Source organism: Dermochelys coriacea, chromosome 11 (assembly GCF_009764565.3).
Source record: "Dermochelys coriacea isolate rDerCor1 chromosome 11, rDerCor1.pri.v4, whole genome shotgun sequence".
Lineage (NCBI taxonomy): Eukaryota > Metazoa > Chordata > Testudines > Dermochelyidae > Dermochelys > Dermochelys coriacea.
Window position 1 is genome coordinate 27,740,448 of NC_050078.2, and position 27,431 is coordinate 27,767,878.

A 27,431-nucleotide genomic window follows, 5' to 3' on the forward strand; every position below is an offset into this window, starting at 1 on the left:
GTAATGTATTTCCTGTCCACAGGGAAATTTAATAAACAAAGAAAAAACAAGTACCAAACTACAAAAAATTATGTTGTTCTTTATTGGCTAAATTCCAGCTCAGGTATTTACATTTTGCCTTCCTAAATTCCTCCTGTAGTTTCAAGCCTTCATTTCCTGCCTCAGGACCCAATCACTCACCCATTGAAGTTAATGTGAATATTGCCATTGACTTCAGGGGGAGCCAGATTGCACCTTTAAACTGTTTCTTCCCACTACCACTAGTTTTCAAATGATCTGAGCCAGAGAGCGACAGAAATTATCAGTGCTTTGGTCACTGGTGTCTCTGATACTAAGGACTTGATCCAAAGCCCACTGAAGTTAATGAACAATTGACATCAATGCACTCTGGATCAGACTGAAACTCATAGAGACCCTGATTCAGAAAAGCACACAAACATGTACATAAGTGCTTTCCTGAATAGGCGTCCCTGCTCTCAGTTCTGAAGGACCAAAGTTTTGGCTGCCTAAACAAAACTCAGCCCTACAAACTTCCCTGTATTGCAATGGGTGTTTTAAAATGTATTGATAACGAGATGATGATAATGAACAACCAAACCTGATTAAGGACTTCTGAATATTAACTGTGCAGTAACAACTCCCACACAGTAATAATTGAAAAGAAATAAATTTTAATTAAGTGTGGATTGAAAACAAATGAATTTTGACAATCATATAATCTGTCATTCAATATTTAGCAGCATTTGCCTTGTCTAGGCTACTGATAAAGAATTAAGTATAAAGGCTAGTTCATAAAATTAATTCAGAGCACCTATAAACTCAATCACAGTGGGTGGACTGGGAGTACTTTTGATGTTAAGACTATGATGTGAAACAAAGCTGAGCTGTTCTAACTTCCAAGGTATTCTGGGGGCAACTCCTTGACCATGTTAGAGATGCCTTTAAACTAATTTCAGAACCTTTTTGTACAAGTTAAAGAAGGATTTTAGGAGAGAGGATAAAATATTTTAAAATCTAAAAGGTTTTACTTTCAATAATAAATTGATGCACTCTTAAAACATTTGAAAAGGGATCATTAAGAGTATGATATGCAGAATGCTTTTGATAGAGTTCACAAGAGACCTTCCATAAGAATAATTATAAGCTTTGGAATTTTCATAACAGACACAATTTGGCAGGCTGAAATTTTCTTATTAACTTCCAACAGTTTAATAACAATACTTTGATACAGAGAGTTATCCTTCCCCAGATATGTTCTATTTTATTTCCTTAATGTAAGCAACTAAATGAACTTGGAACCTTAATATGTGATCAAAATCTAGATCACCTTAGAAGGTGTAGACATGCCTAATGTGTTACTCTCTCGTGATATGAGAATTACAAAAATACACCAAATTTATTAGCTTAATCCTAATCTGCATTATTGGCTCTATTTTGATAATTTAAATAGGCTTGGCTTTTGTGTCAGTTGAATTTGCTTGTTATTTTATTTTGAAATTCTGACACAAAAGGTTTTTATATGCCCCCCCAGCCATTGTATCTGAAAGCCTCATACTCTTTCATATAGAAATCATCACAACACCTTTCTGACACAGGGAAATACTATTACCCCATTTTATAGATGGTGAACAGAAAGACTACGTAAAAAGAACAGGAGTACTTGTGGCACCCTAGAGACTAACATATTTATTAGAGCATAAGCTTTCCTGGTGACTTCATTAAGGTTACACGGGAAGTCTGTGGCAGAGTTGGGAAATGAAGCTGGGTCCCAGGCTAGCCCCCTCACCATGGGATCTGTAGGTTATGTAGGAATTTTGCTATTATTTCATATATTGTCATAGAATGACATCACCTTTTCAGTTAAAATATTGATAACATGTTAATAGCACAAATTCATGTGCATTATTCATATACATGTCTTTATTCTGTTTCCTATAGAGTTGATGCATGGGAAAACAGGGACATTTTTTCTGCTAGGGCCAAGTGAAATCCTGCCAGGGACCTCTTCAAACAAAGACAGTATTGTCTCTTACTTAGAGGAAGGGGTCAGGGGTCAGATCCAGAAGGAGTCACTCTCTCTGTGACTTAAGGCCACTTGACCTTCTTGTGCCACAATCAGCCCAGCTGTGACACAAATTTAAAGATAGGACTTCACTGAAATATCACATATTTATCTCAGTTAAATAAATTGCAAAAAAAAAAGAAAAAAAAAGAAATCTGGATGAATAAAATTAAATTATTTTGCACAGACCTGATGTTAGCTGCTTCACTGCTACATTATGTATGAGTTGTCGTAGCTCTTAGTGAGAACAAATTATACATCCCCAGTGTTCTGCCATCCATGAAATCACATGCATCTCAAGGACATTTCTGGTTGTGTGATGGGGTGCACATTTCTCCAATACAAGACAGAGTAGATACTCCGTATCAGGATAAAAATTCATAGATTTAAATGATACATTTCTTCTAGTTTCCCATAGCTGTATTCTGCATTTATCATGCATATAAAAATATTTAGCTTTCATCCATAGATCTCAAAGTGTTCTGAATCCTGAATCCTGCAAGATTACCAGAGTATAATGTGGGATTCAGATGTAATAAAGAGAGATGAGAATTTTGTTTTTTTCACATTCACCTTTAAATACAGAAAAAAATTCTAAAGCTATAGCGATATTTGATTGACCCAGAAACTGATCCAAAGCCCTGTGAAGTGAGTGAAAAGTTTTCCACTGACATCCAATATAATTTGGATCAGGCCTCAAATTATTTCCCCATGTATGGTGGGAATGCCCCAAAATAAAAGTCTTTATATTACCAAACTCTAGGAATTAATAAAGAAATAAACTATAGGGTACCAACAGACCTTCCTAGGTGGTGATACTGCAAAGCCTTCCATAAAACTTCTTTATGAAACTCCAAACTAATATTCCATTTACTATCAGTGACTAGATATGCAATTGCAATTATGGGGAAATAAAATAGCCTCCAATTAAGTAAAATGATTTCGGACAATAGCATTACCAGTTCTTATAGACATTGCACTCCACAGGGCTTCCACCAAAGGAAGGTGGCTTTAAATCCACCAAATAACAGTTGCTTTCATTTCCATTTAAACTCTTAACTTTTTCAGTCAGCTTTTGAATTTCTTTTTATTATTTTCTGTCTGATAGACCGGCTGCTTCCTGCCATACAGTTAAAGGGCCAAATTCTATACTGATGTACACCTCATGTAAGTCCCATGAAGTCAGTGGGATTGCATGGAGTGCACATTTGTCCTGAATATTTCCCATGCCCTTAGGGAAAAACCTAGATAATTTAATGGGGATGAAACCAATAGGATTCTATAGGAATGCAATAAGAAACTTATAGAGAATGTGTAAAGTATACATGTATGTACATATAGTGTAAAAGAGAATGTTAATGAGAGACCCTTTCTATACATTTTTTAGCCATCCTATAGCAGGGATATAATTTTTATTAAATTCTACAGGAGGGCCTAAAACAAACCTATGTAAAAGTTATCTTTTCCTTAATGATATTATACATCTTTTTACAATTAACATGATTGAAGGATTGGCTTCTGAGGAAAGACATGGCCATTGAGCAAGGCTTATCCTTATTCTATTCCTCTAAAAGCAATTTTTATTACAACCTATACTGTCTCACCTATTCATTCAAGATAGGCACTGAATGATTAGTGACACATTTACTCTAAACACAGGTATGCTGGTACCAAAACTCAGAGGTATACAAACTATCAGCTTAACCTGTAATAGCCAGCTATTACTTATTAGTGAGCACATATTTTTAAAGCAGTTCACTGGGATTTAGCTATAGAACTTTTGGCAATGTTAATATGAGTTGCATAGTTAAATGTAAAAAGAAAAGCAGTATTTGTGGCACCTTAGAGACTAACAAATTTATTAGAGCATAAGCTTTCGTGAGCTACAGCTCACTTCATCGGATGTTGTTAGTCTCTAAGGTGCCACAATTACTGCTTTTCTTTTTGCGAATACAGACTAACACGACTGCTACTCTGAAACCTGTCATTATGCAATAGTTAAATGTGTTCACATCATACAGAAAATCAACCATTTTAGTCATATTAAACTTCCTCCTACCAAATCATTTAAAAAGGAAAACCTATTTGTTTGAGCTCCTTGTCAAAAATTCTCACTAACTAAAAAAGCTGCCCATTTTAAAGCATTTTCTATGTCAGAAAAATAGTATAATGGACTTCGATATCACCATGCCGACTAAAGGTTACTGTTTAAACAGAGGTCACTGTGGAAGGAGGATCTCTCTGGGGTGTATTTTGGCATGAATAAAACTGCAAGTTGCAGCTGCAACACAAAAATTAGATTTTAATAAGCCTTGAGTCAAAGGATCTTTCTAGGTCAGTCTGAACCTCTCCTGGATTTTTATACAAGTTTAAAAGACTCTTCTAGACAGGATGATGAACAGCACAGAGGATAAAATATTGGCCTTTATTTCATTTCTTTATTCACTGCAAGATATAACAGAATCATGTAAAAATTTATACAGCATTAATTCTGGGCCTAATTCTGCCCTCAGTGGGATCAGAATCAGGACCACAGTTTTCATTGCCAGCCTCATTATGTCCTTGACAAATATGTTCTGGAGATTCAAGTTCCACATGATTATGGACATACTGGATTAATCCACTTTGCATTCTATGGACTATAAGTAATATTCAGAGCCACTCAATGTAATTTTGATATATGAGGTATCTCTTTAACTTTGATTCATTCTGCCTTGACTTAAGCCCCCATGCCATCCCTGTGAACTCAGTTTGCACTTCCCAGAACTCTTCAAAACAGCTTTTTTATACACATCAAGTTCACATACAAATATGTTGTACAACATAATATATTTTGCATTGCTATTTTAACCCTCTTCTTAGTAAACACTTGAGTATTCATTTATTTATACTGTTCGGCCATTAGACTTAGTATACTGTGACTGTCATAGCAATCCAGGCCTTTAACTAGAGCCAGAAAAAAAAGATGACCTTTGCACGTCTGGCTTCTGTCCCATATCATCAGCTCTTAGATCAGATTAGGGTAAACAAGTGTGACCATATGTAGATTACACACAATTTGTTTCTCCTCAGGGAGGGGGCAAGTGTGAGAGTAATTGAGTGAAAAGCAGTGGGTTTCAACAGGTCTCGCATACTTTCAAAACTGGGATTTCCACAGATAGGAAAAAGGTTATTTAATCATTTTAATTCATTGACTCAGAACTGAAAAACTTGCTTTATAGCGTATTCAGTGTTTATGTCACTAGTAAGACATTTTTAAATGTACGAATAAAAATCTTAAAACTGCTCTTCCTCCAATAATGTGTACTAAAGACAACAAAGATTATTTAAAGGTGACAAAAAGCAAGACTTGTTTAATTTCCCTTACCATTTGACTGGCTGTACCACATGTCATATATTATATAAACATACAATTTGTGGAATATAACACGGCAGTGGGATGAAGTATAAAGGTTTTATTAATGTAACTTTGGGATGGTTGCATGACAGGCATAAATTATGGTGGCAAAGAAGGGTAGATAAAAACTTTATATTAAATAACATTACTATGCTTTCTGTGCATGCTACATGTTTTCTGGGAAATTTTTTTTATATAAATGGTATAGCGGGGTTTTAAATGTTATTGTAACTTTCCCACAGTTAAACTAGGTGAGTCAGTTAGCATGAGTCCAGTTGTACAGCCCTCAAAGAGAGAGCAAAATTAAGTCACTAGACAGATCCTCAGATATGCTGGAGGTGAGTTGTATGCATCTGAGGAGGAAGGCAGGTATCGGTGGCTTTCAGCAACCTTTCTGCCCCTTGATCCTGGGGCACAAATTAAACAGCTTTAGGATTACTCTAACTTGAGTCAGCAATCACAAATCTATAAGAGCTGTTCTGCCAACCCAGGGTAGCAAGAGGCTGTATGCTCTGGCCATGCTCTTCCACCCATGACGTGCTCCTGGAAAGCTCTTACTCTGGTGGGCCAGGAGGGAGTACTGTAGAGATGCCTATATCAGCTTGATGCCACCAAAGGATTCCTCAATAACTTTCAGAGTAGCAGCCGTATTAGTCTGTATTCGCAAAAAGAAAAGGAGTACCCGTGGCACCTTAGAGACTAACAAATTTATTAGAGCATAAGCTTTCGTGAGCTACAGCTCACTTCATCGGATGCATTTGGTGGAAAAAGCAGAGGCCTCTGCTTTTTCCACCAAATGCATCCGATGAAGTGAGCTGTAGCTCACGAAAGCTTATGCTCTAATAAATTTGTTAGTCTCTAAGGTGCCACGGGTACTCCTTTTCTCAATAACTTTGCATCCCCTTTATGCTGCCAGAATAGTGCCAAGTTGACAGGGCTCAAGTGTCTGGACTTATAATTTTAAGACACCTCTAAAAGTGACTTAAAATAGCTTTTCTATACATAGAAATCACTACATTCAATTTGATATCTCACACTTACTATGTAGAGAAGCATGTGTTATCTCATTGGAAAGCTGGGAATCTCACCTTTCCAATGGCATGCGTTCCCATCTCTAGTTCTGTAGTGTCACAAGATATTAGGGATTAAACCTGTCACTAATACAAGATTGACTATTGCCAGGCTGGGTCTCCAATAAACACTATAACTTAATCACCATGTGTTAAAGCTATTGTTAGGTTTTAACATAATGTGCATATTATAACATTCATACTAGCAAGTGCTATAGCTAACATTTAGTTGCAATCTCCATTATTATCCCTATTTTTAGTTGGCAAATTCCTTGGTTTGAATCCAGACTGATTCTATTGACTTCATATAAATTACTTTGGATTTACTCTGGTAAAGCAAAGACAACAGAACGTAGCTCACTATATGTTTAATTAGGGTTTGATTTAATGCCCATTGAAATTAGCGGAAGGATTCCCATTTACTTCAAAGGGCTCAGGAAAAAGCTTTGAAGACATAATCCTGAATGCATGCAAATCCATTTAAAAACTCTTGTTCTACCACCTGACAGATGGGGTACACTGCAAATTAACTTCTTAATTTGTGTGTTTTATTTTGGAGGCAAGAGTGAACAGCAAGAACCAAATCTTGCTGTAAATTAAAATCAATGTCATAAGTGTAAATGATGGTAGAATTTGTCCTCACTCTTTTATCACACTAAAGCACTGCCTTCACTTTTCATGAACCTGTGCCCAGCATTTAGTTGTGTGGTGTGCACATATGGGTGTGTACTAATAGGCAGGTTGGACTGGAACTTGAACAGGTATTTACAAAGTCAAAGTCAATTCTCATTTTTAACCATAAAAGGTAAGTATTAAAATTCCAAAGGTGAATTCACATGTTACGCTGCTCACTAACGTGGGAAAAGAATGTGGCTCCCTCCTACATATTTGTTTTCTCTCCCAGATCTTGTAGAACCTTTCTCCCTCCCTTAGACTTGTCCATGCAAGTTAACAAACATTTTCTGGTATGAGCTTATAATTAATTATATATAATAACATGTCATAAGGACTGACACAGAAGCAGGGTCTAGCTCTCTTGACTTACCTAGGTTTTATGCCAGCATAACTACAGACTTCAGAGGAGTTGCTTCTGATTTACCCTGGTGTGATAGGAGAATCAGTCATATTTGATAAGGCTTCCTTTAAAGACCTAAAGATTGATGCCAGCATCAGAGGCCCTATTCTTTGCAAACATAGCTCTACTGAAGTCAACAGTATTACATCACCAGAGAATTTGGCCTAGGTCTTTATCTTCTATTGCTTGACATTTCCTTCCTCAGAAATGTTCTCTTACCTCTAACTGCAAACTAATATCTGGGGGGGGGGGGAGATGATTATTTTAATGTCCAAACTTGTTCCTTGGTTGTTCCTTGCTTCCCAAACCTGACAACCCCTTGTTTCCATCACAAATGGATGGCTCTGTTGAACCAGTGATAGTCGTGATTGTGCATGAGGGGGTGGTTTCATGGAAATTAAGAATAATTACTTTCCAAACTAAGTCACATGAAAAGCAGAACGTGGAATAGAAATCCTTTAAGAAAACATACTTAAGGCAAAAATCTAAAACTTGTTAATACAACAAATTTGTTTAATGGGATGTATGCTTATAGGATAAGTACAGTATAATAAATAACATTCAAAATATTCTCGCCCCCATTGCAGTATGAAACTATTTAAGAATAATTTGAAAATATAGTTTGTCCTGCTCATACCTTTTAACAATTATTATAGTGTATATATTATCAGGCTTCTTGGCTCTTTTGGTTAAAGCACAGGAATAGCTGCCGGGAGCCTGATTCTACTTTGGGCACTGCGACAAACTTCCCGTGTGACCTTGAGCAAGTCACTTGACCACTCTGAGGGTTGGTTTCCTCATCTGGAGATAACAGTACTTACTTATGTTAGAGGGTCATTGGGCAGTTAGAATTATTAGGGCCTGCTCCAGCAAGATGTTGAACACCTCCTGTGAGCATAAGATTGGGCCTTTTGTTTGTAAATACTTTCAGATCCTCTGCTGGAAAGCACAATAAAGGTGCACAATATAAATCTTATATTTTTGGTCCAGGTCTGCCCTCAGACACGTGTATGAAGCACAGTGCTGAAGCTCAGTCCTTTCCAGAGCTCCCCCTGGGAACTTCTTCTGCCTTGTTCAGAGCTGTCTTAATGCCTTATGCTTAGTTTGTAAACTCTTCAGGAAAGGGATTGTCCCTTTGGTCTGTGTTTGTACAGTACCTAGCACAGTAGGGTCCTGGTCCATGACTAGCTTTCCTAGGTACTATAATAATAATAATAATAATAATAAATAATAATAAATGGTACAATCTGACCCAAACAGAATAGATAACATACCAACTGAAAATGGAAATGTAACTTGGGATATAAAAAAATCTTGTGTTTACATTATGAAACAGCAGAAAGCTTCAGCTCAGACATCTGTGGATGTCTTAGATTCAGTTTCTAGTATGCTTTTGATCCATATACAACACAGTTAAAAGTATGCAGCTTCCTTCAGGTAACTATGGGACTATATGATTTATGTAAATAGTTAGAGGAACTTCCAGGTTTAACACCTTTCCCCTAAGTAATTATTTAATTTTGCTGTGAATATGACTCACTGTGTGGTGCTTTCTCTCAACATGCCTATGGATTCAGAACCAGATAAGTCAGCATTTTCCTGCTTTGGAATGTTACAAACAGACTGAAATGTGATTGATATGTGTGTGTGTGGTGTATGCGCTTAAAACAACTGCATACATTTTGTCCTCAGAGGATATTTCTTACATATTTTCATCCAGCAGTCTAGTACTATCATTTATAGCACCTTTATTTATATTCAGAAAAGTTACATTAAACCAGACTGAGCTCAAACCAGATATTCAGATCAGAATGTGAATGTATCCAAAATTCAGGAGGCATCAAAATTGATTTTGGTTTGTACCATAAAAATTATACATAAAAATGTCATTAGCCATTTTCAAATTGTGTTATGAAATGGTGGCCTATTTGGTTTTCATTAGCTATGCTAATTTAATTAATGTTATTTGGTTAAGAACACAGGAATTGCCATATTTGATCAGACAAATAGGTTTGTCTAGACCAGTATTCTGTCTTCAAAAATGGCCAGCTCCAGAAGCTTCTGAGGGTGGGGCTAGAATCTCTGTTATGGACAGGAATGGAATAGCCCACCCACAGAAGAAGTTCCTTCCAAAACTCCATTTAGGTGTTAGCTCATGTGCCGAAGCATGGGAGTTTATTTATACTCCTTTTTAAAAATCTTGTCTAATGTGAGTATGGATTTTCTCTTTTCATTCATAAAAATATCTAACCTTATTTTGAGTTCCACTAAACTCTTGGACTCTATGATATACTCTATCAGTGAGTTCCACAGGACATTGATTCCCCACCAAGTTAGGTGACTTTGAGTAACTGCTTAAAAGGTCTACTGGGACTTGGGCTCCCCAGCTACATAATGACTTTTGACAAATGTACTCTTTACATTTCTAAAGCTGGCATTCTATAGAGATTCACAAATTAGTTCCTCAGTGAGGTTCAACAGGTAACTTCCAAAAAGCTCGTGTTTCCAATTGCCATCTATTATGCTTTAAAGAAACAGTAAGCAGAATATTGCACTGTTAAGGCAAAAAAACAACTGAAATTTCACAAATGCTGCAGGATAAGAGCTAGCATGAGTTTACTAGTCAATTATGATATTATAACATCTTAAGTGCCTATAAGCCACAATGCTTTTCCAAACTATTCTGAACCTCTTCTGGATTAGGCAAAATTGGGTCCTGATCATGCAAATTCTTATTCATGCAAGTGGTCCCATTGAAGTCAAGTTTGGAAATTTTGTGCTAAAAGGCTTTTACACAGCATTTCTGTTAATTGTTGTTTTTGGTCATGGGTCAATACTATAAGAACAGTCTTTCCCATGGTATCATGGCAGTTCAGGTTGAATTCTGCTGGATGATGCCATCAGTTGTGAATGTGAATTTTGCTTAATTTTTCCAATAACTTTTACAGTGCTTCCTAAGATCAGAAGTATTAAAACTTTAGAAAACAAGCCAATGAATGAATCTCCAAATTAAACCTAAAGCTCCCTTACCAGCTGATTTTTTTAAGCTCCCTGGTGGCTTGATTTAGAGTTTCTATTATATACAACAAGAACATCACAACATAAACATAGCTAAATAATGACACAATGTTGAACCTGAAGAAGAGCTCTGTGTAGCTCTTTCACCAACGCAGGTTGGCTCATTAAAAGACATTACCTCACCCACCTTGTCTCTCTAATATTCTGGGACCGACATGACTACAACAACATTGCAAGGATAAACAATGTTGTATCATAATTATTTTGTAACCCTATTCTCTGATTATGGAGCTCTGCAGTTCTTTAGGTTTGAGTACAATTAGCATAGTGCATAAAAGCAGGAATACTCTCATATGAGATAATCACATCAACAAAGCATTGTGTGTAATCACAAGGATTACCAAATAACAAGCACAACTGTCATATTTGGTTTTGATTTTGCTTTTTTTTTAATGCATTTCTTTCAAAATGATCATCACTGGTGACATTCAGAGAATATGATATAGCTACAAACATTAATCACTTCCTTTTGGTTGTATGATACAAATTGTTTATTTTTGTACTAAGCCATTCTTCTGATTCTGACAGTTGAATAACTGCATTGTTGAGAACTTCGCTTTAAGTAATAAATACCAAGCTAGTAATAACATACATATTTCAATTTAAACATGATTAACAAATAGAGAGGGGCTCAAGGCATAACATCCGAATCTAGATCCAGAATTCTACAAAGCAGGAAGGGGCTCTGATCCAATGTTGCATTTCATATTCATCTTCTAGAGATGTATCTGAGTTGCAAGGTCCAGATCTGGATCCAGACTTCCCCTAAACATGTCTGGATTAGGAACATTCCAACTAACAATTTCATTTTAAAAACCATTTCCTTCTTTATCTAACGTAGCTGCCAAGAGTCTGTAATGAATCTGTCTTTGAATGACAAGGATTTTCAAAAATGGGTGGTTAAAATTAGTCTCCCAAGTCCATATTTAGGTACTGAAATAAGTGGTCTGATTTTCAAATGGGAGCTGCTGGATGCTCAGTACTTTTGAAGCTCAGGCTACTTGTTTAGGTGCCTTAAGATAGACTTGAAAGCCTAACTTTAGATGCCCATTTCTGAAAAAAATAGCACATACCTTTAGCCTCGGCATTTCCCTGACAGGAACAGATGACACTGCCAACTTCTGAAAAGCCTTAGAAAGTCATATGGGCAGCTGAGCATGTTCATCCATTAGAGCCATGATACAAAGGACAGAGAGGGGGATGCTTGGGCCACAGTGTCTACACACAATGGACTTTGTCTCCTATGGGTCTTGAGGATCTGGGGCTTATTACTTAGGGAGAGAAACCCAGCCTCCCAACAGAACAATGGCATGTGAGAAATTCCCATAGTGGAATTTTCCTCTCACTTACCAGCCTTCCAGGGATTTTATGGTGAGAGAGGATGATCTAGCCCATGGTAATTAATTTTCCACTGAAATTTCTAGTGTAATAGCACTATTTATGGGTCAAAGGCTTTACAAAAAAGATTTTTTCTTTCCTTAAGAAATGTGTGCAATTTTCTCCATTTTTTTTTTAGTTTTCTATTTCAATTAATGCAGGGTAAGTAATAATTAATTGAAAAGTTTATTTGAAAAAATTTAATATTAATCAAAAAATTATCCAGCCAATATTATGTCAGAAACTCTAATACCAGACCTCAAGTGTTTGTTGCCATGTTCTGTTAATCTTTCTCACAGCCATTAACCATTATATAGAAATAGTACTAATTTGGACCTAGATCCATCGTATTATTGTGTGTGGGCAGAACCTTCACCCATGGCTGACTTCAGTGGAGTGAATGGAGCTTTACATAGGAACAGGGGTTCACTCACATGTGTGGGTTTGTTCCAATCCCAGAGATAACACCATTTCCCTTTTTGGCCTGAGGCAAATCACCTAAACTTTCTGCCTTGGTTTCCCTATCTGTAAAATGGCAGTAATAACATTGACCTATATCACCTGGGTGGTGTTTCCATTAATTAGCTTATGTTTATTAATTCCTTTGAAAGACCAGTTATAAAGGCCAATAATTTTTGTTTCTCTGTAGGATTCTGTGTATGAAATTTGCCCCACACAAAGCTAGATTGTACTATTTATGCAGAGTTACACTGCCCTAGGAGGCGCATCACTGGAACTGTGCCAGAAGTAGATATAACCTTTCACAGGGTATTTCATAGAATCATAGAATATCAGGGTTGGAATGGACCTCAGAGGTCATCTAGTCCAACCCCCTGCTCAAAGCAGGACCAATCCCCAACTAAATCTTCCCAGCCAGAGCTTTGTCAAGCCTGACCTTAAAAACCTCTAAGGAAGGAGATTTCACCATCTTCCTAGGTAACCCATTCCAGTGCTTCACTACCTTCCTACTGAGAAAGTTTTTCCTAATATCCAACCTAAACTTCCCCCACTGCAACTTGAGACCATTACTCCTTGTTCTGTCATCTGCTACCACTGAGAACAGTCTAGATCCATCCCCTTTGGAATCCCCTTTCAGGTAGTTGAAAGCAGCTATCAAATCCCCCCTCATTCTTCTCTTCTGCAGACTAAATAGTCCCAGTTCCCTCAGCCTCTCCTGATAAGTCATGTGCTCCAGCCCCCTAATCATTTTTTTGCCCTCCGCTGGACTCTTTCCAATTTTTCCAAATCCTTGTTGTAGCATGGGGCCCCAAACTGGATGCAGTATTCCAGATGAGATCTCACCAATGTCGAATAGAGGGGAATGATCACGTCCCTTGATCTGCTGTCAATGCTCCTATTTATACAGCCCAAAATGCCATTAGCCTTCTTGGCACAAGGGCACACTGTTGACTCATATCTAGCTTCTCGTCCACTGTAACCCCTAGGTCCTTTTCTGCAGAACTGCTGCCTAGCCACTTGGTCCCTTCATGCTCATCGGGGGTAAGCACTTTGCATCCACTATTATTAGGCCAGCTCAGATTACTTCCCTCAGTGAACTGACCGGGCTGGAGTGGAGGGGAGGGAGGGGAGAAGGCCATGACATCAGTCTTTTCCTGACACTCTCCAACTCCATTTTGTCATCTTGGTCTTCTTGGAAAGGAGGAGGAGAGCACAGGCAGCACTTATGTGGAAGGCTTCTTGCATGCCCATGCGAGAGCCTGTGGCACATAAAAGTCTATTCTCCTGTGGGTCTCATGGGAGTTTTGTCATTCAGTTCAGTGGAGCTAGGATTCTACCCCTGGACTTTAATGTATGCATATTTAAAAACCTTTTTCTGTAATGAAACTTTATATTGAAATTTCTTATCCCAAACATGGATTTTTGGGGATTAAAATTGAGTATGTAGACTCTCAGCTATAAATCAGTCTTTCCCCTTTCTGCACAACCCCTGATATCAGAGAGACATAATCCTTCTCCAGCTGCAATCAACAGTGAAATGGCTGCTGCTAACAACGAGAGCAGGAGCAGACCCTACAACCCAAAATTTACAGCCCCCCCAACTCTATCATCTGAAATGACTTTATATTCCCTCCCCACACACATGCATTTACATTGAGGGAACTTTTTTTCTTGGAACAGCATTAGTCTTCATTATATATTCATGTATTTAAAGCATATACAGTAGTGTAATTAAATTCCAGAATATTTTAAGCCCTTCATGTTATGGTTTTAAGATCTTATAAAACAGTGCAGCATCTTTTGCTTTCATAGTAAGCTCATTTAACGACAGCTGCATGTGTGGGTTTCACAGTCTTCTCCAATCCACTTGTCAATGGGCCATGTAGCCAAACACCACCTCTTTAAAGAGAGGGGGAGAAAACATTTCAGATATATTTCACATATTTTAGCCTGTCTCATAACAGAACAAAATGTATTCAGTTCTCTGCCTAAGAATATCAGATTCTGATGTGCTGCCAAGTAGAGTGATTAGATGAGAAGCATAAATATATGAGGATCATGTTGCTATATATCAAACAATGTTATCCAAAAATTGATCATGTCTGGTATGAGTTATGCCATCTAACAGACCTATGATATGGGATCTTTTACCATAGTTATATTTGAATAGGTGATAAAGAAGTAGAAAATGAAAGGTGACCAAATCTTGTCGTGCCATTTCCTCACTGTTTTTAAACCGATCTGGTTAACAAATCCAGTTTCCAAGCCCATGGCAGGAGCACTGGTAAACTGGAAGGATTTGTGCTCTGCTATAGCCAGATCATATCTGTCTTCATTTAAAACTTTTTTCCCCAATCCTCACCCTCGCTCCTTACATAACAGCTTCTAAATGTTCATATGTTTTCTTGCTTATCTTTACAGACACAAACAAATAAGCCATCTTTGATTTTTACAGTTTGATTTCAAATAGAAAAGAAAAATCTGATTTTAAATCTGAGCATTAGGCCAGAACAAGGCCTGTGCAGCACTGGGCTTAAATAGTTGTGGTGGCTTTCTGCAGAGGGTCAGATTTCACCCACTGTAAGGGTAAAAATGAAAAACACATTGTGCTGAATATGAAATAGACATGTGAGGTCCCAAGTACCCATTTTCATCTGCCCATTAATAACATGAAAACACAAGCCCAAGCAAGTAAGAGTTATCCATAGCCTTTCTAACTCCATAAAACCTAGCAGGGGCACAGAATCTAGCTTCATAGCAGATTAGCCTGCAGATTAACAATCCTCCTATCCTCCTCTTTCTACCTCCCCCCTTCTCCTCCTCCCCCCCCCATTCAATTGTGATCTGTGGCAGAAGACTGCAGTTGCTCCCAAGGAGGGACTCTCATGCGAATAGGGTCTCTGTCCTCATGCCCTTGGGATACACTGTTGTGAATGTGAACCACTGCCTTCTTTTCAAGGGTGTGACTGGGCAACCCTCCAGTGGCTGCCTACAGAGGATGTCACCTAACATTTCTATGTTTTACAGAGGCTAGTTCAAGTGGTAGGGGCCTATGTTATTGGAGGACAAGGTTCTGAGTTCCAGTGCGGCTGATCACTGTGAAGTACAGGTTGCCCAGGATAGTTACAGGCTGTAGAACCCTGATCTCTCATTATAACACCCCAGCCTCCACCACTCCACAATCATCAGCCTTTACAGGCTTGTGCAACTATCCAGCATGGTTGGTGGTCAGGGAAAGGATAGGCTCTCTCATCTCAGGACATGCTTCATTTTCTTTAATGAATAATAAAGAATGATCTAAGAGTCCTTTTGTGTGAGTGAGAAAGTTGCTCCTCATATGATTACAAGAAAGAACTGAAGTCCACTTTCTCACTGCCAGTGTTACATGCAAACCCCCAAGCAGCCCAGCCCCATTCTTTATCACAGGCTGATTGTCCACTGGAATTGTCAGCCAAGGAAAAGCAGAATACTGTGGACCTCTTAAACTTCTTCTGCAGCTGACTGTCATCCCATCAACCAGGGAAGAACCCAACCCCACATGGACATAAGGAAACTCCCTGTCTTAATGTGCATTTTTAATTATAGTGAAGGTGCCCAGAGCAACAGCTGGGTGTTTTTAAATCTACCTTGAAAGAATACACACAAATAAATGGCACTCCCCAATGGCATCTCTAAGAGCTTGCCTGCAATCCATGAATCAAAGACACCACCTTTGGGAAAAGGCAATGCAAATGCTAATCTGGCATTCTGCTACCACAGCAGAGGAGATATTGGCCCGTTGGTATTAGGAGCAGATTTCAGGAAGTCTACAAAGGTGTATTTCTTCTGGGCCACGCACCCAGTATCTAATTACCTACACAACTAGGCTCCTGTCCTTCAAAGTCTTATGCATGGGCTAGGTTTGCAGACTCTGAAATCAATTGGATTACTCACTGAGCATAAAGTTAAGCAACTGTGTAATTCTTACAGGATCTGGGTTTTAGAGACAGTGTATGACAGGCCCAAAACCTTTTGCAAAGTAGTGGGTGTTCTGTTTCAATAGTTAACAACTTTACTATATTGTTTTTGTTTGGTAAAGTCATTCTTGTTGATCATGGTGTCCGATTTCATATGATGTAATGCAAACTGCTTGTACAAAGAATAGCAGCATGAATCTAGTACATTCTGTTTCCCAATACAGTAGGTGGGAATCTTCCCTTTGAAAAGCACATCCTATTAGCTTGGAATGGACCATTAACCCTGAAAGGAAAGGTACACATCTAGGCCAGATTTCATGGCCATAAGCTTCCACCAAACATAATTGGTGTAACAACTAGGCAAGGTACTAACAAACTTCAACAGGACTTTATTTTTAAAGTGGAAACCTCTTTACCAATTTGCTGCTGCACCACCTTCGGTAGCTCTCACTCAGCCTCCTCAACTCCCCCCCACCCCCCTACCTGCTTCCTGTCCTTTCAGACTCTCAACAGCGAGTGCTCCCAGTTCTAATAATTAAAAGCAGCATCTAAACACCACAATAATACAGTACATTTAAAAATAAATGTCAGATTTAAAAAAACCCATTGTGCACTGTAGTTATACAAGCATTGCATTTCCTTCTCTTTATACAACAAAAAAAAAATGAAGAAACCACACAGACACAGGAGGGACCCAGATAACTGTGTTTACTAAATATACAAAACATGTAATACTCAGGAGCTATGTACATACTGCTGATGTGATCGGTGCCTAGGAGCCAGTTAAAATATAGAACACAATAAGCTCCACCAGAGGCTCACAAACTATTTAAAGGCATAATACCCTGTTCCTATACACTACAAGTTTCCCAGTATATAAAAGTTTGCTTTCTACACAGTACAGGGGTGTTAGGCTGTGTCATTAGACCTACCTGTCTGTCAGGTAGTAAATGCTTCCCAGAGTATCTAGGTTACTTCCAGGAGCTCCTCTCAGCTAAGAGGCAGAAAGGAAAGAGATGCTTAATAGAAGTGCATGAAATATTTGCAATGAAATATGTAATACTCAAAATCTGATCACTTTCACATTTTACTGCAAAGTCAAAATTGGCCTCATGTTTGAGATACATTCATATTAACATAAGGAATGTTGCACAGCTCTATGTTTTCACAGAGTGGCAGGATTCTCCTGTCACCCCGTTCCTTTTGCAGGGGTTGGAAACCTGCAGGGAGCTGCAGGTTAATTGCTGCTGCGGGCCCATTATCATTAGACTTCACGCTGCATGGATGTGAGAAGAGCTCTCAGGATGGGGGCTGGGACACATAGGTCCATAGGGAATGAACCATGGGAGCAGTCAAGTCAGAGGAGAAGGGTTGAGTCTGAGTTTTATATAGTATCATTTTGGAATGATCTTTTTATTAATATTGCAGACCCCAGGTGGGGTGAGTGATTCCATGGATATATAGTTTCATTTGGAGCTGGGTGGGGCAGCTTTCAACATGAAAAATACATTTTCCACATAATTAAAATAAAGCAAAAAAGGTGAAATTATGGAGGCACAAAAACAAGCAAAAGAAAATGGCAAAAATATGTTCAAATATTTTCCCCACAATTTCCAGTACACTACTTATTATGTTTTCCTCTGCATTGCTAGAATATCTCCACACGCCTAGGATGAACTCCTTTCCAGCCCTACATCCTGGACTAATTAACCCTTTCCTCCAATGGAAAGTAGAGTTAGAGCCAGTCAGGAATTTTCAGATGAAACATTGTTTGTCAGAAAAGGCTGATTTGTCAGAACCAAAACTGTGTGCAGCTTTGGAGTCCCGGGAGGAATTTAGACTGATTTAGCCAGAACTCTTCCAGGGGCCCCTTTGAAGAACTGCCCTTCTCCAATATCACCACAGTGTAGATCATGGCTCAAGCCACACTCTTCTTAAATAGTTTGGTTTATATTACATTTTACTAATATTTTATATACTATCTTCAAGGGGAACTGAATAAACTGGGATTAATCATGAGTTGTTGCAAAGAAGAGAAAAAAAGTGCTAATGAACAACAAACACACAGACTACCCTGCAAAGCATGAATGTTCTTCCACATGAGTGAAGGGTCCTGGTTTCATCTTTAGTTTCTAATCGTCTTATTCGGAGGTATAACATTAAGGAAGCTTACACTTTCAGTCATGAGACACGTAGGAATGCGGTCTGGTTTCTGCTGGAATTCTAACTATTTGATGACACAACTTATAAAAAACCACAGCCAAAAAAACCACACTATAGGAAGGACTAACATACATTTACTTAGCAAAGATCAGTATACTTTGTGCCATTAAGGAAAATATTTCAATTCTGTGTAATATACGTTGAATATGTTATTTTCTACATGGGATGTACATTCCCTCTTCTCCAGTTAAATATGTTCAGTTACAGTACTGGATGACTGGAGAATGTTACATGGTCCTCAGACTGATTTTCATGAGGTAGCCATGGATATTTATATTAAAGTTATTTTGGCAGTAGAGGCATAGCTAACATGGAAGCAATTCATTTTTCAGTAGTTTGTGCAAGTGTTTTTTTTCCGAACACACCTCTGAAACAAGAGGTACAAAATAACCCAAAACTAGTTGTATGACATTCCTCTTCTGACAAAAAACAAACAAACATTGTTCTTACAGCAGTTTTGTCACGTATCACCAAATTGTTCACCTATTAGATATCTTCACCAAGTCAGCTTTATAATGAAGAAGTAGGAATGATAATAATACTCTGCATTGCCATACAGTAGTGACTTTCATGGGGTGATTTTGGAGCCTAACAAACACTGACTATGGGCTAAATTGTATGCCATGCTGTTGTAGCTGTCTTGGTCCCAGGATATTAGGGCTAAACTGTGGCTTTCCCCAGAAATGTATTATCACACTATCATAGAAACAGCTTGGGAAGCAGACTCTGGGTATGTCTAGACTGGCAGAGTTACATCACTGGCAGTTACATTGCCACTCAGGGAGCGCCGAAGGGAAAGCACTGTTGTGTTCACACTGTCAGCTGCCTGCACAATAGTGCGTTCACACTTGCATCGGTATTCAGAGCAGTGCACTCTGGGCAGCTATCCCACTGAGCATCTCTTCCTCATCTGCTGCTAAGAGTTGTGGGAAGTCGGAGGGGGTTGCAGGGCATCCAGGGTCCTGTCCCAATGCCCCGTGATGCATTGCTTCGCATCCCAGCAATCCCTGGGCTTCCACCCGCATTTGGTGCCATCTTTCAATGGTTTGTGTACTGCACACTCTGCCTCTTCGGTCTGCAGGAGTGGATCCCACACTGTTGACCAATATGCTGCTCACTGTCACTCACACGTCATGAGTGGCAGTGGAGTTATTCCTTAAACTACAAAGGCAAGAGGAATGCAACTTTGATCTCACCACCGTAGTAGCTATGACATGAGATTGTTTGTGGCGTTCACAGAGGTGCTGACCAGCAGGTGGAAAGCTGCTTTTGGGCTTGGGAAAGAAGCACTGACTGGTGGGATGACATCATGCACGTCTGGGATGATGAGCAGTGGCTGCAGAACTTTCAGATGAGGAAATTCATGGGACTGTGGGATGAGCTCGCTCCAGCCCTGTGGCACAAGGACACGAGAATGAGAGCTGCCCTGCCGTTGGAGAAGCGCATGGCGATTGCACTGTGGAAGCTGGCTACTCCAGACTGCTACTGATCAGTCTCTAACCAGTTCAGAGTGGGAAAGTCGACTGTTGGACTCGTGTTGACAGAAGTATGCAGGGCCATTGATCGCATCCTGCTCCGAAAGACCGTGACTCTGGGCAACATACGTGACATTGTAGATAGCTTTGCACAAATGGACTTCCCTAACTGCCGAGGGGAGATAGATATATTCCAGTTCTGGCACCAGACCACCTAGCCACCGAGTACATTAATCGCAATGGGTATTTCTCAGTGGTTCTCTAGGTGCTTGTGGATTGCCATGGGCGTTGCACAGACATTAACGCAGTCTGATCCGGAAAGAACCCAGAATGGTGAGTAGCTGCAGGAGCAGGGGAAATCAATGTTCCAGGACAGTACTGTACACTGGGCATGTGGCTCTTGGGGACAGCCAGCACTGTAGGGGAGGGTCTTATAATCATTACCATCCCCACATTTTCCACAGGCTGTGTTCATTATAGAAGATCTCGCTGCTGAGGGTAAGCAGGGAACCAAGGGAGGGTCTTCTTCAAGACTGCGGCTTCTGCCCTGGCCTTTATGCAGCTTGCCTGTGTGCAGCAATGGTCCCCTCTGTCTTCCCTGCAGTGACGGCAGAGTGGCGTGGGAAAGTTACCCTTAATGGGGCAAGAAACAAAGCAGCCCTGCCAAAGAACCTGTGGCAGCGGATTGCCCAGTATCTCCATGAGAGTTTCATGGAGATTTCTGAGGCAGATTTCTGTGAAGTAAGGGAGTCAATCAACACTCTAATTCACCACTCAAACTAGGCATGTTGTGGTACGTGCATCATACAGACACAAGCCTGCTTTCTGCAACCCTCCTGCACCCAACAACCTGCTTCAGTGATTCCCAAAATCAAAGCCACTTACCAGGGGCCTCCTCTCCTGTTTGCACTTCACCAAACTCCAACAGCTGTGACTGGCTAGCCTCCTCCAGGGTAGAGAAGAGCTCCTGGCTGCATGCATCTCTGGCCTCCGAGTCATCCCCCTCCCCCTCCACATCCTCATCCAAGATTTCCTCAGCCTGGCTCGGTCCACTCTCCACTAGCACGTGAGCCACTGAAGTATCCACAGGGGACTTTGCAGTGGAGTCGCTGCCAAGTAAAACATCCAGCTCTTTGTAGAACCGGCAGCTCATGGGCGCAGCACTAGAGCAGCGGTTTGCCTCCTGCGCCTTGTGGTAGGTGTTCTGCAGCTCCTTCGCTTTGACCCTGCTCTGCAGTGTGTCCTGGGCAGGGCCCCTTTCTGTCATGCAGTGTGAAATCTGTCCGTAGGTCTCAGAATTCCTATGGCTGGAGCGCAGCTAGGACTGCACAGCCTCCTCTCCCCAAATGCTGATGAGGTCCAGCAGCTCGGCATTGCTCCAAGCGGGGGATCGCCTGGTGCGTGGAGCAGGCTGGTCACCTGGAAAGATGCACTGAGACCACTGCACACGTCACCGAGCAAACAAGAAGGAGACTTCCAAAATTCCCAAGGAATTTAAGGGGTGGGGCTCATAGTTGGTCACCTGAGGGCAGGGCAGTAGAGTTCAAACCGGTGACCAGAGAGGCGAGAACAGGCATTGTTGAACACCTCCCGGAGGCCAATCACAGTGCTGTAATCGACCAGGGTGTCTACACTGGCACCACAGCAATGTAGCCCTAGTGCAGAAAGGTGTACGCCTCTCATCAGGGTGGTTTGTTTACAGCGCTGCAACTGCACAGTTTCTGCACACGAAGTGGCTTGGCAGGGTGTACACCGCAGAAAGCTGCTTTACTGCGCAGAAATTTCCCAGTGTAGACAAGGCCTAAGATGTCTTACTTTCACTTATTACCATGATATGGGAGCACAAACTGGTCCTAAATAAACCCAATTAAGGGCTTTCTGGAATTCATACATAGCAGGGATCATTTCATCCACCAGTGACATGCAGCAACCACTATAGATAGAACACAGAAAGTTTTTTGTTTTCAACAACATGCAAAAACATTAAACAACAGTTTTAGGTTATGTCTACACTACAAGTGCTGGAAGTGGCAGAGCTATGGAGCTGCAGCTACACTGCTGTCATGTATTTAGACAATTGCAACAAATAAGGAAGGGGTTTTTCCATTGCTGTAGAAATCGACCCCCTTGAGAGGCAACAACTAGGTTCACAGAGGAGTTCTTCCATTGACCTTGCTGCAGGTACAAGTGGGAGTTAGGTCCACCTAACGATGTCACACATGACTTGACATTTTTCAGAGCTCATGAGTGATGTAGTTAGGTGGATCTCATTTCTGAGTGTAGACCAGACAGTATTTAGTAAAGAATATATTATACATCTGAGACTGCTGCAGAATTAGATGAAAGCATGCACCAAATTCATCCTGTGTGTAATCCCTTTCCATGGACTTAGAGAGGCCCATCACTTGTTCATTTGGTCCACTGTAATTTGTCTCCGATTTGCAATTTGCTGGGACACCACAGTTATCCTCTCTGCTCTTACAAGTACTAAAGGATCCTACAAGTGGGTAGGACCTCATTCTGCTACCCCTTTTGAACAATGGCTTCTACAATAACTCAATATCCCCTGATAATATGCTGGCACACTGATTTACTGCTAATGCAATACTAGTAAATGGTAACAACAATAATTCTTGGTATTTATGTATTACTAGGCATTTCCAAAGTACCCTAGAAGCTCCTTTAAGTAAAGAAAAGGAGTACTTGTGGCACCTTAGAGACTAACAAATTTATTAGAGCATAAGCTTTCGTGAGCTACAGCTCACTTCCACTTCTCTAAGGTGCCACAAGTACTCCTTTTCTTTTTAAGTAAAGAAGAATTGTTATCTCTAGTTTACAGATGAGGAAGCTGGGAGTTAAGGGTTACACTATGTCATTTAGGCAACACCCTGACCGTAAGTGATGCAGAATGGCACTGCCCCAGGCAGAGCTCAGCAGGGATTTTACCTCAGGCCTCCCTGTTTTGCAACAGGAATGATTCTATGTAGGTAGGTTACAGAATGGTAGCCAGGGCACTATCGCTTCCCCTGTCCTTTCTTTCTCCTTTGGAGAAATCTGTACTCTTTACATTAAGATGTAGAGAACAGTCCCTTCATGTCCCCAATTTAGAGAGTCTATCCTTGCATAGTGTGATGGGGTTGGGACTCACCACCACAGCGCCTCCTGCTGTTCACTCTGGGAATTAGCTCAGTTCATGCAGAGCACCCTCTGCCAGTGGTGTCCTGTCCATCTCTCGCCCTAGATTAGCATCTCAACCCACGTTGCTCCCAGCTTGCGACGTCCTCTTCAGGACACTGCCCTCCAGCAATGCCCACTGCTCCGGTCTCACCCCCTTCTGGGAGTTTGGTGTTATCTGCAGTCCTTCTCTTTGCCCCAGCCACAATGGCCAACCACATCCCAAAGTCTAACCCCTTTTGGCAGGGGTCTGGTGCAGTCTGTGATGGCCACTCCTAATGGCCAGGTGGAAGTGCAAGGAGGGGACCCAGGCCCACACTCTACTCTGGGTCCCGACCCCAGGATCCTTTGGCAGCAGCCTTCCTGCCTGCCCTCCTTCGCTCCCTTTGTCCGTCTCTCTCCCTGGGCCATTTCCCCTTCTGCCCCTTTGCACCAGCTAGGCCCTTTTTCTCAGGGCCTGCAGCCCGGCAGGTACCGGGCAGGAGGTGAGGTGAGGTGAGGTGAGGTGAGGTGAGGTGAGGTGAGGTCCGGTCCGGTCCGGTCCGGTCCGGTCCGGTCCGGTCCCGGATGCTAGTCTCCTTCACGCAGGAGATAGACCTTCACCCTCTGAAGGCCTGGGAGAGACTGCCTGCTCCAGCTTTTATATAGGGCCTAGCCTAGCCCTGATTGGCTGGCTGTAATACTGGCCTGATTGGCTCTCTAACAGGCCCTCCCTGATTGGCTGCTGCCTTGCGCAACCACTCTGGGCTGTTGTAGCCCAATCTGGCACCGCCGCACCACACATAGGTTATTTGGGGCAAAGCCCCTTTCAACTTCCCCCTTTTGCAAGAGCCTGGGACAATCTGGCTCGAGATTACTTACCAAAGAACAGTGCCACCAGCAACTTACTGTTGCTACAAGACCTACTCTGGGTGTTTCCTAGGCATCTTCCATCTCAGTATTGACTAAGCCCAGTCTTGTTTATTAAGAGCTGCATCCATTTCCCTTTAAAGTCAGTGGCAAAACTTTCCAGGCTTTCAATGCAGCATGCCTGAAGTACTTAGCAAAATGAGGTCCAGATTTTGCAGACTCTGATACATGTGCCAAACATTAAGCCCAAGGAAAGTCAATGGGCCAACCCATGTGCTAAAGCTAAAGCATGTGTGTGATATATCTATGATGTAAATGGTATTTCCTGATTAAAAAGCAAAATAGAAATAGAAAAGTCACCTTCCTGATCCACCCTCCCACAAGGGCAGAAAAAAACACAGCATTAAACTCCCTTGAAATGCAAGATTTATATCTGCTTGTTGGTTCCAGCAATTATTCTTTCATGCCAATATTTCAGATGGCTAACAAATGTGTGTGGTAGAGTTTGCATGTAAAATACTCCTATTATTATAGCAATCAGTAGTTTCTGCATTTTACCTGAATTAATTTTGTAGAGGGAACCATTATAAAGGAGAGCGTATGCAGGTTTTTTTTAACCTGAAAATAAAATATTGTGTGATGGTGTCAATAAGGCAATGGTCTAAATACAGATTCCACTGTCTTCCTAAAAATACCTTTCACATTTTAACTTTATTTAATACTGTCAGAAAAAGAAGTGTATTTGAAGGCATAACCCAATGTTCCTTTTTTAAAATGTACTTTATCACCTCTTTTTGTGGGGGCTAATGTTTTAATAGCAGCAGTTTTTAATGAAGAGCCATTAAAGCATAATTGCAGGGCAGTCTAAATGCATGTGATGGCAGAGGCTCAGCAGAGATTGTTGAATGTGCTGAGAGCTTAATTCACAAGAGTGCAAATAGCAATGTGTGTGTGTGGGGAGGGCAGGGTAAAGTATCAGGATGATCCAGTTAGGGAGAGGGAAAGGAAGTATGGGTGTGTAGGAAATGATAGGAATTACTGGGTTCAAGGTAGGGATAGACACTAGGGGAGAAAAGGGAATCAGAATCAGATAAGGAGATGGGGGTGTTGAATTCAAATATTTGGGGATGGATTTAATGAGGGGAGGAGTAAAGAAAGGGACAGATGGGACATCATAGAGAAGGACTGGGAAGGAATGAGAGGGTGTCAAAACTTCCATATTTATCTTTGGGGCTTTATCCAATATGATTCAAGCCATCCATCATTAGTTTATGTGTGCTTTTGCAGTGCAAAGTGCAGCAACAGGGACTCCCAGGACAGGAGCAGGGAGTTTGAGATAGTTTTTAGGAAACTGTGTGGGAGGTTCTTTCAGATTAAATGAAAGAGGAAACTGGTTCACCATGCTTTGAAAGTGACAGCTGAACCAACGTGACATGGTACAATACACTGTTCTTAGCCCTTACAATACTTGGGCACAGCAAGAGGCGTTGGAAAGGAACATGGAAGCAAGTTTAAGCCTAATTTTTATTTCAAAGTAGTCATTTTGTCTTTCACTCCCCCTTTGTTTTATTTATGGGATTTTTTTTTAATTGTGTGTTCGAATGAGTAGCCAAACATAGCCCAAGCTGTCAGCAGTGGGCAACCTGGCTCAACCCAGCTCAACATGATATTTTACTCTCTTTGTGCAAGTTGGGTTGCTGCTCCAGGCTTTAAAAGCACCTTTTTGTTAAGGGGATTTTAGATTTGATCAATGGCTTCCTTGTTATTTATACTGCCCAGTTATATCTCAGCACTGCATGCCTCTCTGGGACTCTTATTTGGTTTCTTAGTTTCTCCTAATGTCACCGGCTTCTTTACATTTCATCCATTTGGTTTCCCAGCTCTGTCTGGAGATGGTTTTGTTTCAGAAATAGTTTCATTATTATGTCTGCTTTGTTATTCTGTAACACACACTCACCCTTGCTCACTCTCTATTCTGTGTTTCTCAAAGCAGAATAACAAATTTGGTGAAGCAGTATAATTAAGCAGTAGGGTATGATAGGAGGTGTGGTTAGCATAACATAATTACATCCTTGATGTATTGTGAGACTTTCAATAAGAATTATTTTTATCACCACTAGAAAGGTGTCCTGACATGCTAGACTTCACATTAACAGTTTAATGTTGACTAGAGGAAAAAAACCATACATATTCCACTAGTATTTTTTCAATTTAGTTATTTTAGAACTTTTTCAGTGACACAAATATAAAAATAAAAAAGCCAAGATACGCTATTCAGAGATCTAATGCTAAAACCATGATAGAGAATATAAAACATAACGTGCACAGCAAGAAGTGTATACTCATTCAAATAAGTAAGGATATTTCTCAAAGTAAAATAATTAATCATACACGTCTATAGATACACGTCAATATTATTCAGAGCTCATTTTCCGAAGTTGTAATTCTGACTGACTACCAACCGCTGGAATTATCTATGAACCATGCATTGAAAAATGTAATCTGGTGTCATATTAAATATTTCATGTCCTGGTCCTGCAATCAGATCCAGGCAGGTGAATCTCTCTGTATGTGAGGAGAGTCCCAATGACTTTGATGAGGCTCCACAATGGAGCACGGGGTCTGCCTGCCTGGATGAGGTTGCGGGATGAGGGCCATAGTTTGCCACAGTGTAAGATGTCATAAGGATCTTAATCAACCTTCCAATCAGAAGGGTATGAACTTCAGTGGGCTTTGGATCAGGGTTTTTATCCACAGACAGGAACAGTGCAAAGGCAAGACCATTAGTATGTCTCATAGGTATCTGAGTCTGTCTCTCAACTGTGATGGGGATAGTTTTGTAATGGGACAAGTCTATTTGACCTACACTAGCCACTAATGCATTTGGTCATCACTCTGCAGTTACTATTGTAGTTATTGTTTATTATTTCTATTGTACTAAAACACAGAAACACTCCCTCCATCAGAATCGAGATCCCATTGTGCTAGGTGCAGTACGCAGGAAGACCTTGATGCTGCCCTGAAGCGCTTAGAGTCTAAAGGCCTGTACCAAAGCCACTGGCCTCAGTGGGAGTCTTTCTGTGGATTTCAACAAGCTCTGAACCAGGCTCGAATGCCCTGGCCTAGCAAAGCACTTAATCATGTGCTTAACTTTAAGTATGTCAGTAGTTCTAATAAAGTCAATGGGATTACTCACATGCTTAAAGATAAGCACATGCTTAAGAACTTTGTTGGCT

General features: G+C 40.5%; 1 long non-coding RNA gene across 1 annotated transcript; it reads right to left on the bottom strand.

Annotated features, from left to right (window-relative positions):
* Positions 1-149: 149 nt before the first annotated feature.
* Positions 150-23,719, bottom strand: LOC122458016. The gene is made up of 3 exons (XR_006277832.1): positions 23,321-23,719; positions 2,074-2,078; positions 150-160 (listed from the first exon to the last, which is right to left on the bottom strand). It is a non-coding gene; the product is annotated as an uncharacterized LOC122458016 (long non-coding RNA).
* Positions 23,720-27,431: the final 3,712 nt, after the last annotated feature.